This window comes from Centropristis striata, chromosome 12 (assembly GCF_030273125.1).
Source record: "Centropristis striata isolate RG_2023a ecotype Rhode Island chromosome 12, C.striata_1.0, whole genome shotgun sequence".
NCBI classification, from domain to species: domain Eukaryota; kingdom Metazoa; phylum Chordata; class Actinopteri; order Perciformes; family Serranidae; genus Centropristis; species Centropristis striata.
This window is the reverse complement of record NC_081528.1, coordinates 31,727,168-31,741,518: the sequence shown is the minus strand read 5'-3', so window position 1 is coordinate 31,741,518 and position 14,351 is coordinate 31,727,168. Positions and strand designations below refer to the sequence as shown.

General features: G+C 40.2%; 1 protein-coding gene across 3 annotated transcripts in view; it reads right to left on the bottom strand.

Moving 5' to 3' along the window:
- Positions 1-14,351, bottom strand: part of mid2 (midline 2) — a 185,084-nt gene that overhangs the window by 110,030 nt on the left and 60,703 nt on the right. For 2 of the 3 annotated variants that reach the window (XM_059345635.1, XM_059345637.1), the window contains exon 1: positions 9,258-9,522. The exons of the other annotated variant lie outside the window; for it this stretch is intronic. The gene's annotated coding sequence lies outside the window, so the exon portion shown is untranslated. Of the gene's footprint in view, positions 1-9,257; positions 9,523-14,351 lie in introns of those variants that run through there. 3 annotated transcript variants of the gene reach the window in all.

Sequence of the window (14,351 nt, the reverse complement as noted above, 5' to 3'; positions counted from 1 at the left end):
AACAGCCAGGCAACATAATATCACAGAAATATGTAAATATATGCAGCCAAATTCTAATGTAAGAGCCTAATGGAAAAAGAAAAAGGTATAAATGACCCGAGCCAGAGTGGAGTTCGCTCTTACATACCTCTGAATAATGTGTTTGTGAATTGAGAAAACAAAAACACACACCCCTCCTTCGTATAGCCCTTTGTAAGCCGACACAAATCAATAGGTTGTTAGTTAAACAATAGCTGCCCAACATTGCCGGCATTTTAAAAATAGCCATTCCCCAGGGCACGTCAAAACCAAAGAGAATAATTGTGAAGGTTAACAATGCCTACTGCTATATCAATATTGAACTGAACCGATGGCCTTCAGATTTATTAAAAGAGCCCAGTCAAAGGGTTTCTAGCTGGAGGCAGGCTCACAACAACTCCCACTTATAGTAATGAAGGGTCTGGATAAAATGGTCAACTTCAGTGGAGCAATTTTATATTTTAAGGAACTCGTAGTGTTAGAAGCAAAGCTCCTGCAGGCGCTGACAGATGATCTATGTTTAGCAGAGAGTCTTGGGAGAATATCAGAGATTCCTAGAGATTTCTGTAACTGTAATCAACCAGCGAGAGAGGAAAAAGGGCAGCTTTTAGAGAAAAGGTGCTCCTTAAAAAAATGCCTGCCGGGTGTATGATGAAAGCATGTACGTGCAAGCATGAGTAAGTCGAGGAAAGAGCCATGTTTTATTTTTCCTCCTCTACCCCCGTGACTTTATGTCTTTGCTCTCTGCTCTGTGTAGCTATTAACCCTCCCCAGAATCCTCCAAACATCCTTGAAGCTGCAAAATCTTTTTTCACGCCTCCTCCTGTTTTCACCTACCCTCTCAAACCGTCTCTTTATAGTTATTTATCTCTCTCTGCCACCGTTTTCCATGCCCAATCCCACTATTTTTATCAGCACTGCATTCTGTGCTGGCATTAGTATAACGCTGGTTCATTATAGCTCTGTTAAATGGCCCAGAAATAAAGATAGCGTGAGTTAGTAACAGGTTTCCACTATATAGTTAGACATCTTAATGAAAACTATTTTCTAATGCAGTGAAGCAAGAGGGAAATTTAATTCTTGTATACTTTCTCATGTTGTGTTTTTTGTCAAATCTTCCATTACTTCCTCAGATTAAAAAAACAACTCTATGCAACACTATGCTCACAGAAAGTGATAAAATACACACGTAAATAAACCCCTGGGTCCTATCAACTCTCCACCACCTCCTGCATCCTGGAGAGAGGAGGTGTGGTGCACTCCACCCAACAGAGAGGCTTCTGGGGTGGGCAGCATGCCGGCAGGACTGGGCCTGATCCCAAGCCCCCAGTGCCAGCAGGTGAGATCATGGGAAACACGTGTGTCGCTGCAGGAGTATACACAGGCAGCTGGCTGTTAACAAGCGTGGTGGGAGGTTGGACGCCTCCTCAGCTCAGCTGCTGCTGTTAGGCTGCGCTGGAAAAGCCCCCTCCCTCCCTCTGCCTGTCTGGGTGGACTCTTTATGATCTAGACCCCAGATATTTGAGATATTTGATACATAAATATTACTTTGACTACACTTTACTATTTGTTGTTGTTGAGGTTGAAACTGTCCTGCTACAAGCAACCACCAAAATGTGTTCCTATATACTTTTTTTTTTTTAAACATTATTAAGAACCTATTTATTCTCCTTGGCATTCAGTCCCAGCTAGGCAAGAATCCTTGGCTTTCTTTTTACTTTTTTACCCTTTTATTTGTCTTTTTTTTTTTATCTCTAACTCTGTTTTGGATTGAGTTTTTATTACTATTTTATTCTATTTTATTTTATTGTTTTACTGTTTTTGGTATTTTATTCTTTTTATTGTTTTTATTTATACCCAGTTGTGTATGATTTATTCTATTTTAATAACTGTACAGCACTTTGGTCAACTGAGGTTGTTTTTAAATGTGCTCTATAAATAAACTTTGACTTGACTTTTTAAGACAGGGAATCCAAGGGAGAATAGACGTGTATGCCAGTAGATCTGTATGCCGTTCTGTGTTTTAGGTGTGTCACTTTGGATGGCACAAAAGGAAAAAAGGAAACAGGGTGAGTAAATTGTAGAAAGCAGCTTGGAGACCAGTGAAAATGTTAAGATATTCTTTTTATATACACGGTCGCCAATAAAGTTGGAATAATTTGGTTTTAAACACAATCCTCTGAAAATTGTGGTTTCATTTTCATTGTGATATGTTTGGAAGAGATTGATTAATACAGTTTTGAGAAGATTTACACTTTATCTGTCAAGAATAAATCACATTGTCACAATCATTTCATGGAAAGAGGTCAAAAACATTTTTATTCCAACTTTATGAGCAACCGTGTACGTGTTACTCTATCATTTCTTTCTTTCAAATTGGTGCAAACTAATTTGAGGTTCAAACTTGACGGACTGAATTTGAGTTGACAACGCATGCCGGAGCACCGCGCTGTAATTGGGGCAAAATTAGCATGTCCATCTGGGTGTCATGTTTCCATCACTCCCAATTGGAGCTGGAGCTGATAAACACAGGGATGAATGCTGATTTTAACCTTAACCGCTAATTAAAAAAAAAAAAAAAAACGATCTTAGTGGGTTGTTTGTCTGGTGGAAAAGGGGCTATAAAGTGCTTGATCTTTAGACATAGTTCTACAAGGTTATTGGCAGTCAGGAAGTCAAATTAAATCTCTAAATTTAGATGATACAACAATGATAATTTATTCTTCAAGTTTACAATTATTAATATTCTACAGAAAAATATCCAATTATCTCTTCCCCCCGTCTCAAACTTTCATCTCTGTTTCCCACGCTTTCAAAGCTCCTCTCATTCACCAAACAACAGTATCTAACCAAACAACTGAATGGAGCGTTTATGTGTTAATGGAGTCTAATTCATTGTAAATATCAATATTCATTTCCAGTTGATCTCTCCTCATTGAACTAAGCATCTGCACTCCTTTGCAAAATCAATGTTTGAGTTCAAATTACATTTTTCTCACCTCCCGAATCAAAGTGAAACATTACACCTCCGGGTTTTTAAATGTTCCTGGTGCGAATGCAGCTTTAAAATCAAGACATTGGTATTGTGGCCAATGCATCTGTCCAAGGTGCAATCTAGCAAGCTCTCTGGCTGATTAAGTTACAAATGGCATCACTCTCAAGCCAATAGACTTGAGCTATAGCAGGAGCAATGGCACACAATTAGATTTTATCCTCATGGGATTCCAATGCACACTGATGCTGTGTAATGTTATCCAAACTCTCTGGACATCCAGCCTGTACCTCAAGCGAGTGCAGCCAATAAAACTTTTACCTAATGAAGAAGAAATGTGTCAACAATTCACCTGTTACGGTGACAGATCTTTGGAGTGGTGCTTGTTATCTGTCGCACAAATGCTCCGCAAGGTCATTTATTGCCTACGCTGGAACTGTGTATGTAATCTCTCAACCATGTGCACAACACTTGTGTATATCACACTGTTATTAATGTCAGGTGGAGAGATTTGCACTTGCATTAGATGACACAGAGAGACGTAAAAAACAAAGAAGTATTGGCTGGAGAAATGCAAAGTCAGCTGTGAAATAAGTGATAGCATAATTGTCCTCTTCCGTTCTTGCTGTGTACTTTCATATTCATGTGTTTCTGATTATTGCTTCTTCTTTCCTCGGTCAGTGGGTTTTAGTATCTGCAGTCAGTGCAGTTTGTAGCCCCAAATGAAGCCTGGGCCTCTGTCTGCAGCTTACTGGCTTTCTCTGGTTTACCTTCAGAGACTGGAACATGGCATGTTTCCTGCCAATGTCAGTTTGCATCTGAGCTACCCCTGCCTTCACACATAAACGTATAACTTAGTTAGCAATGGTTCTTATCTGATCATTTCCTGGTTCTCCATGTTACAAGGATCATGATACAGAATTTGGCCTTAAGTATGTTTTGCATTAGTAAGCAACCTGAGGTCTAAATCCTCTAAGTCTGGCGTCATCAGCGCAGGAAATGTTCTCGGTGGGGGCCGGACTTCCAAGAAAAACATTTAGGCCTTTTTTTACCAAGCATTTTTTAATTTTAACCCGTTATTTTAATTAGCTTATATCAGTATGAACAGACTCCTAAAAAACATAGGGCATCTATAACTAGATGCTTCATTAGACAATGCTTTCAGACCTCCACCAAGGAAGCTGTTCACTGAGGTGTGATGGTTAAAATGTGTAATTATGCAAACTTAACCGCCCGTGTGAAGGCGCCGTCTCACTCCCTATTTCTCTCCTTGTGGTTCTTGTTCTCATAGAAGTTCAGCCACTAACAACTTTAACTAACAGCAGAATGCATTAGTATTAAGATTGTGAGGTTTATTACAACATTTATTAAATTAATTAATATTTTGCAGGCTGGTGATGTTGCTCTAAGTAGTAGAGTACTTAGAGTTGGGTCGATTTCTGTTTTTTGCCGGTCCAGTTTCATTTTATGGCAACTAGCTGAACTGGCATTTGTCATTATGACAAATTCAGGCAAATGAAAAATGTAGCTTACATCAGCAAACTGTGCCGACGACAATTAACTGCAGGGCCGAGGTCGGCGCCATGGGAGGGGGGAAGATGTGCACAGTGCACATTGGGTTTGTTTACTAGAAAGTTGATGTGTCTCAAAGAACACTACAGAACTGCGGCAATACGGGAAAATGATGGACAAAAGAGGTGAGTCTCGCTCTTTTCTTCTTCTGCTTCATCAGTTAATTGATGGTTGGCAAACCAGCTTAGAGGTGAATTACTGCCACCATGTGGACGGGAGTCACTACACTCTTATTCAAACAGCTGCAATGCCACAGAGTTGTAAAATAGATATACTCATCAGGTGTTTGGCTTTATATCAGTTTTTACAGTCACAAACTTAGTGGAACTACATGCCCCAAGTTTCCTTCCTAAATAGGCCTAAAATCAATTTTTGTTACTAACATATAGCTTAGGTGGCCTTCACAAGACAGTGAAAAGCTTGCAAGCTCAGATTTTGCTGTGAGATATTAGTGTGGAAACCATCCTCTTAAGGATCGATCAAGAGAAACAGCAGGAGGCCGGAACCAATCAGCAAACTATGAGATGGGGATTAGATGATGATCGGAATGAACAGCGCGTTTGGTTTGCAGCTCTGATTGGTTAAGAACTCACCAGATTAAATGCAAACTAATCGAGGTCCATGATGCCTCCAGCTAAAGCAAATGTCTATCGATCCTTTCCAACCCACAGTAAGCAAAGTGAACCTTACAGGCTGGCTTTAAGAGGCTAATAGTTTAATATGCAGGCCATTACATTTGAGAACAACTATAAAAGTTTGAGAAATCCATAAATGTACAACTAGCTTTTGATTTAAGAGCAGAGAGCACACGCTTTTATTCAGCATCCCTCCCAAATGTATTGACTGCTCTGTATGAGATGTGTGCTCTGTTATGCTCAGATAGCATTTCAAGCCAGTTGACCAGCTGGGTACAACTACTCAGTCCCAGCCTGAACTTTGCAGTTCAAACAGCAGTGAGGTAGATGTTTAAAGTCCAACCAGCATCACCAGAAAATCACATTAATATTGTTTTTAGCCAGAAGGAGAAAGTCAAGCAATGTGATGCCATGCATGAGTACCCTTTACTGATCTACATGCAGTGTGAAACGTATCGGGGAGACAGGCTATGCCTGCACTGTGCAATGAAGAGATCAAAGGAGTGGAGTCTGGAAACAAAAACAGGAGGCAATCTGTCACGCCATACATCCATCCATGCTATGTCTGCCTCAACTCCCACATTCATTCCCTTGATCCATTCTATATCACATAGAAACCGTTTCCTCTGCTAATGAATGCTCTCCAGTAAACACTTGGCAATCTGGTAGTTGCTTTCAGTTTTTATACACTTCATAACTAATTACTACAGCTTTCACATATACATCGCATGCACATTTTCACCTCCATCATACTCATAACTGTGGCTATGAAAGTGAGACATTTTTTTTCCCATTAAAAACAAGTTTGTATTGTCTTTGTTTGACTTGTATGACTAATACAACAGCATTTACTTTTCTTCACTGTCTGCCACCCAGGCTGGACAAGGCTGCCAGTTATTTTCAACGATTTGTGACGCACTTTGCAGGAAGACAGAAGGAGTTCTTTATCCTTAATATATGATCTTCAATATGATGAGTCAGTCTCTACTATAACAGAGGCTGATTAAGGCCCAGGAATGTAACGGCTCTTCCACCTGTTTTGACACTTCCCATTTAACACAACAGAGTCACCCTCCCTTATATGCTGTGCCAGCTCTTGTGGTTAATATGAAGCTTGTTACAGATCCCTGTTGTTCTGTTGCACCTAGATATGTAAATATATTTTTTGAAAGGGAGCTTTCTTTCAGCACACACATTGGCAGCTGCTTTATACAACTCACAACAGCGTGAAGAGCATTCAATACTGTGATTAGGCTTACTTCAGTGCTCCCGACGCATCACTTTTATAACCAGCATGAAAGCATGTCCTCTTGGATATTGCTGCTATTATAAAACAGACAAATAAAAATAATAGCTTTTCTTCTAACCACAATAACACAAGCCTAACAGCTTATTTAAACTGAAGCCAGCCGAGGGGCCACATGATGTTATGTACTAATAAGAATATTACTGGCAGCAGCACTGACTTCAAAGTTTGATCAAGGTAAATGGAAGACTTTCAAGACCTTTTAATGCCACTTGGAATTAGATGTACGACTTATGTCACCTCTGAAATGAAGATGAAAAAAGTTCTACCTAACTGGGCTTATTTCTAAGCTGCTGAACACTAGTCTTCATTTAAAAGTCTTCAAGGACTTTTGAGGACCTTGAGTAAAGGTGAGGAACACAATATAATTTATGATCTAATAAGTACCTGCAGCCTCCCTGATAAATCAGTTAAATGTCACAAGTCACTTAATGTATAAAGTGGCCAGAGGGCAACCAGAGATATATATATATTTTTTAGATATTTTAATCTGCACCGTGGGAACTAAGGACAAAATAAACCAATTACATGTCTTTTTTCTGCTTGGTGAACTGCTGTGCTGTGTTATTAACACCCTCTTATGGTCAGATTGCACTCACTGCACAAAAAGTCAAAAGAAATCATAATTATGATCAGTATTATTTTCCAGCTCCTTGTATAAATTTGCATTGAAGGGAAAGTTTCTAGTGGCAACTTCTTCCACCCGGACCTGCCTTTCACAATCCAAACCAAGGCTGTGCCAGGCATTTAAGCTTTGCGTTAATGAACAATGTTACATGTATCTTCCTTGATCCATTAAATTAAGTCTGACACCATACATCATTTGACAACAATCTTTCTTTAAAGCTACCACTGTCCCCTTAATCTCTTTGCTGTCTTCGGTGCGTAGACAGAACTTCACGGCAAACAAAATAAGCAGGTAAAGCAGACACATATCAGTGAGCTTTACAATGTGCCTTACAGCGCTGACAGGAGACAGCACCCACTGTCCCTTGGGGCGAGAAAAGAGAGAGATGGATGATTGATGCATGGATAAACCAGGAAAGAAAAATATGAGAGGTACACTTAGAATGAGAGAGAGACCACAGGAAAACAACCCTAAAGATAGACAGTTGGGAAAGAGGATGTATGGCTTTTTTGAAGGTATAAGTGGAAGCCTAGAGCAGTGACTGTTATTTATTTGAGATGGAAGCATACATGAGTGTGCTGATGTGTAATCGGCCTGATGAGCCATGTTGTGTAATGGTACGAGACAGGGCAGCTCTGAGGCTTTGTGGCAAAAAAAAACAGAACAGAAGTGGGTAAACTACTACTACAGTGCACTTATAGGACATGCACAGGGCTGACTGTGCTCTTAGTCCACGTTATCATGGCTACGCTCAAACAGATGGCACAGAGAGAAAAAGTCTACCTGATAATTTTAGCAAATTCAGCAAAGAGCCACTGATTCCAGCAAAGGTTAGAGAATGAAAAGCAGCTCAAGATGTACTCTTGTAACAACAGCGGTGACCTTCCCGGTTAACGCTACCCGACACTTAAGCACAGTGAGGCGTTCAAAGCATCTCGACAACATGCACGTTCCCCTCATACTGTCAGCTGAGCTCAGCGGGATCATCAGAACATAGTTCAGCACCGCATGAGCTGAATTATGTGCAGCGACACTTCAACACTCTCCTGACAACTTTGTGCATTTCATCACAATTTGACAGGGTTTTAATTCTGGGGCACCGGCTTGCTTCGTTGCTACCCAGGGGCAGATTTTGTTTTTCATTTTTGAAGTCAGCGTTCATCGCTTCAGATCAGCTGGAGTCATTATAGGATTCCTGGAGACGTGTCAGTCTCACTGAATAATGACAGCTATTCACTTTTACTCCTGTGATAAAAATGAATCAAAATTTGGCTCACGTTTGAAATCTCACAACAAATTCACTATTGAGCATCATACACACCCCTTATTCTAACAGCAGTTCATGTTAGTGTTTTTCTGATGGAAGAACCCTTACATATAAAGGCTATATTATTTCTAACAAAAAAAAAAACAGATACAAATCTAAGTAATCAAAAGTGTCTGTGTCATGACACAAAAAGCAGCCCGCAGCTCCCCGGCTGAGCATGAAGAGAACAGTTTAACATGCCTTTGCATGACAGCAACACATGAATCTCACTGCTGGATCATTCTAATAACAAGTCTGTGATCCTGTGCGCAGCAGGGGGACACAAAGTAGCGTCTGGGGCCGCCTGATGGTCTGATGGGAGTTACAGGGGGACTTCAAAGCAAAATGTAGAAAATATTAAATTTAACTAAATAATCCCAGGGAGAAAAACATCTCATGTTTCACTCCCAGGACACTGAATTTTGTTGTCCAATTTGGGAGCCTAAACCAACAATACGGATCTATCCATATATGGCAAAACATCAGATTGGGTCCTCGTGTCTTCAGACATGACAACACACAAGAAGAAGCCCCATCCATAAATAAGCAAGTGTCTAAGTTTGAGCATCACACCAGCAGCCTATACTTCAGACATTTAATGTGGTCCATTCAAGAGAAAGCTGAGAACACATCAACACAATCCCAGAGGATGGTGGAAAAAATAACCACCGGTTCCCGTTTCTATTCCCGGGCGCCTCTCTCTCTCTCTCACCCCGGCGTGTGTGAAGCCCACACAGCGCCAGACCCAGCCAGACACCTCTCCTCTGCGCGGAGGGAGGGGAGGGGTTACAGACACCTACCAGCTTTACATGCCGAACTCTCTTTTCTTCTGTCATCTTGAAAAGTAACCCGAAATGAAGTTAGAAGAAAACGCCGGAGAGGCGGACAGACGAGAAGCGGAGCTGATCAGGAGCCGGGATCCTGAAGTCTGGTCCACAAGGCGCAGCGCGAAAAAATACCCAAAACCCGGTGCGTTCAGTGAGCGGGGCTGCACCGCTCCGCTGGCGACAGGCAAGCAGAATATTCAACTTTGGAAAAATGAGAGAGGGAAAGAGACACGCTGAGAGCGAGAGAGGGGGAGAGAGAGAGAGAGAGAGAGAGAGAGAGAGAGCAGCCAGACAATCACAGGAAAGCGGCTCCTCCTACCCATACAATACAAAAAGCAAAAGCCAGCAGATAGAGAAGCTTCAGCGCTGAACTGAGCTGGGCATTAATCCAAACTGTAACAGTCTTTAACTACAGTGATTCATACAGTTTATTGGATAATCAGATTTAAATCTTGAGGGCAGTCCGGGTGATAACATGAAGTTATTTCTTAGCAACAAGGGTCATACAGTGAGGTCACACACAGTTTATTTCATCTCAACAGAAGCGGTTAAGGCGGATGACAGCAGTTTTCCAGCCTGCATGACGAATTAATTAATGACCACAATCGCTCTTCATTTTCTTATCCTGGAAAACTGATGCAAGCACGGGTAATAAAGCAGGCCTCAGATATTAAAAGTCCTGCTTGTTCATTACTATCAATAAGTAAAACAGGGAGGTAATATCATGTTCAATTGCAAAGAAAAAAAAAGGCCCAAAGGCGGCAATTAGAATATTCATAGATTTCAACTTGGGCAAAAGTGGTTTATAATAATGGCGATATCACACTTTAATTTCCTGGATTAATTACATGATTCTGTGTGTGTGTGTGTGTGAAAAGTAGCGTGTTTTTTTAGTGTGCATGTGATCTATAATGGTTGTTTATATGTCACTTTGTTCAAAATGTTTCTTCAAGATATCACACACACTCGAGACATATACACAAAGATATACAGTATATCAGAGAATCACTACAACTTTGTTCTGAGCAGGCGGGTGCACTGTCAGTGTCTGCAGGTGTGTGTTTTACTGATACGGTGTGAGTGTGCGCCTACGTGTGTGTGCTTGGAAACAGTGCAGAGGTCAAGAGGTTTTGCAGAGCTTTCCAGCAGACTGCTCCAGCGTGCTGTTCCTGCTCCCTGCCAGCCCGTCCTGCACCCGTCAGACCTAAAACTGCTAGTATTACAATTTCTTCACCGTGCATTGCTCTCTGCATTAGAGCCACATACACAGAGGGTAAACTGTGGGTGCTTTATGGTACTCTCACACCAGACACAAAAGGGAATTTTCACCTTGAGTTTAACTGCAAGATCACATTTGTGTTTACTCACGTTACTTAAGCAACAAGCGCTGATGTAAACAAAGCTGCCATTTATTTATGTCATTAACTAGACACCAACTATTGCTGCTTCATACCTTGTGAAAGTCCTATATATGTTGAAAAATCACACCATTCTGTCAGGGTTCATAACACCATCCGGAGATGCACACAGAATCAGAAACTGCATCTGTGATGTTCACTCGTACGGTGCTACGACAGTGGTACGTACCTAAAATAAACATATTTTTGTGTGATTTAATTGCAATAAATGAATGAAAAGTATGTCAAAATTACTATTACATGATGCTGATGTGTAGAAAGTCTGAAGTCATGCTTTGTCAGGTCGATTAGCATTCTTTTCTAAATGGAGTTTGGATCAATTAGTGTGTTGTTAGTCACCTGAAAGCTTCTCTGTCTCTTGCTGTAATTGCTGCTGCCTCTGCTGCTCCTCATCATAAAACATTTTAAAGGCACACATTCATCCCAACAACCTGTTCAGTCTCTGTGGACTTGTGTCAGATGACTTGGACTAGAGAAACAAATTGATAACTTTAGACCTGACAAAGTCAAAAAGGCTTGCAACTTGACTTGGATTTGGACAAATGACTCATAGCTTTACGTCGACTGGAGCCTTTTGTACTTGAAAATAATTAATATCTTAAAATAACAATTATCTATCCCAAAGATTAAATTGTATGTAATTTAAAAAGTGTGCCATGAAATAATTTCAATGACGGTATACAGGAAAATCTCAATGCTGATAGGCTCTTGTGACACAGCATCAGGTGAATTAATTGCACGCAAAGATGCAAATATTGCTTAACTGTGTCATTGTATCTGAAATTAGCGACACGAACAATACAAAGTCAGCATTTACTATGTCTATGCATTGACTTTGTTCGCCACATCCAGTTGAGAACACAGTTATAATAACAAACAGATGCAAAAATAGTTAATGTAATATTGGTGTACCTGTCACTCAAAACTGATCACATACTGCTTTAAACTCCTATATAGTTTAGAAAGCTGTGTCTGACATTTCATCAAGCTGTATAAACATTATTTTATTATAGTCTGAATGTTTATTCAGATTTCTGAAGCATGAAAAACACTAATAAACCAACATGGTCTCACATGAATCCGTGAAATAGCCACGGATTTGCTTAACTCAAAATCCGTGGAATAGCCACGGAATCACTCAAATTTCCGTGAAACTGACACGGATTTCGCTACAATGCAAGTTAATGACAGTCATATCCCGTGGCTATTCCAACATACAAAGTGATTATGTACATTCACTGAGTGAATATTTAGAAAATAAAACATATATTTCTCGCTAGAAATGTGGAAGTCAAAATATAGATTTTTTCACTAAAAATGAGAGAACTGTCCGCCATGGGGTTTTTTTTCTGACCGCCAGGACCTTGAAAATCACGTGACTTGGAACACGAATAGCCAAGGGATATGACTGTCATTAACTTGCATTGTAGCGAAATCCATGTCAGTTTCACGGAAATTTTAGTTATTCCGTGGCTATTCCACGGATTTTGAGTTAAGCGAATCTGTGGCTATTTCACGGATTCCTGTGAGACCAGGTTCAATAAACGCTACACTAATAGTTTACCATCAAGTGAAATGATCCTGAGTCAGTGGCATGATGGTGAAACCCATCAGGTAGGCTGTAGGCAGACAGACAAGGTGTGGCCGGACAAGCAGGTGAACTCTACATGTCAACACGAGCCACCGCAGATCGTCTGAGAGCCCGTCTGTTTCTTTGAGCCTTCTGTTTACTATAGTTACCTGTCTGTCTATATTCAATATATCTACAAACACAGATGTCATGCCTTTTCTTGTCCTGATAACTGTTTGTGGACCGCCTCTCTGCCAAACCCTGTCTTCCTGTCGGCCTCCCAGTGTGAGAATGGTTGTGCGCTGTATACAGTACAGTCTGTGTCTATCTGCTGTGCTTGTTTTTCCACCAAGATACTGGAAAATCTTGTCACGTGAAGCCAGGGTGGTGTTTCCAGACAAACTGGTCTCCATTTCCTGTGGGTGATTCCATATTCTTAAAAGAACACCTTTTCTTTAGTACACAGCTTAAGTAAATATTAAACTTTCATTCCCAGTGGGGCTATTTGGGATTTTAATAAGTCTTTTATGCATTGAGTCTCACAGAATGATAGACTGCAGAGATTTAGCCTGGATCCAGCCCCAGGCATCCATCAGCGCTGTCTTCACTCAGATATCCTCACTGACCACGTGGACATCTGATTTTTGTGACTGGCAATCGTTTCCTCTGAAGGCTGCATCAGCGTCCAGCACTCCAAATGAACTCAGTAATTTGTGGTGCTGGACAGTGCTGATGTGTGTTTACTCATAGTTTGTGCAGAGCAACCACTTGGTGCTGGGCTGCGACCGGTCAGAGGTCCTACATTTGTAGCATTAAAAAGAGCTGGTTCAAGTCTGCTGTTACACTCACATGAGATCATTTTTACTGCATACAAGTATCTGATGCGCCTGTATGATTACGGAGGTGAACCTGAGCCGTCAGGGGTTTATTAGCTTGTTAGTCACCTAAAAAGCTTTGCTGTCTCTTGCTGTAATTGCTGCTCGCCATATAGTATTTACTGCCATCATCAGAAACTGCATCTGTGATGTTCACTCGTACGGTGCTACAACAGCGGTACGTACCTAAAATAAACATATTTTTGTGTGATTTAATTGCAATAAATGAATGAAAAGTATGCCAAAATTACTATTACATGATGCTGATGTGTAGAAAGTCTGAAGTCATGCTTTGTCAGGTCGATTAGCATTCTTTTCTAAATGGAGTTTGGATCAATTAGTGTGTTGTTAGTCACCTGAAAGCTTCTCTGTCTCTTGCTGTAATTGCTGCTGCCTCTGCTGCTCCTCATCATAAAACATTTTAAAGGCACACATTCATCCCAACAACCTGTTGAGTCTCTGTGGACTCGAGTCAAATGACTTGGACTAGAGAAACAAATTTGATTACTTTAGACTTGACAAAATCAAAAAGACTTGCAACTTGATTTGGTCTTGGACCAATGACTTGTGACTTTACTTTGAGCCTTTTTAATTTAAAATACTTGCTACCTTCCGCTATCCCAAAGATTAAATTGTATGTTATTTAAAAAGAGTACCATGAATTAACTCCCCTTCATATCCTGAATCCTGAGCATTATTACACTGTTGCTCATAAAGTTGGAATAAAATATATTTTTTCACCTTTTTTACCTACCTTCCATGAAATTATTGTAACAGTGTGTTTTTTTTCTTGACAGATAGAGTGTATATCTTCCCAAAACTGTATTAATCCATCTCTTGACTGTGATTACTGATGCATTTAAATAGGAATAATAGGATTGTGTCTGAAAACAAAATTATTTCAACCTTATGGAACAGTGTATTTATACTTGTCTTGGGACAAAACTCTGGTCTCCATTCACAGACATTCTGTGAATGTCTGTGAATAGCTGGACAAGTATGTTTTATTTTGTCTTGTATTATGTTAGAACTCTATTTGCCTTTATTTATTCATTTTTAATTTATAAGCACCAAGAGGACTCCCATCCAATTTCGTTGTATTTTTGTGCAATGACAATAAATAATTCTATTCTATTCTATTCTATTCTATTCTATTCTATTCTAGTCAGTAGTGACTTAGGACTTAACTTGGGGCTTGACAGTC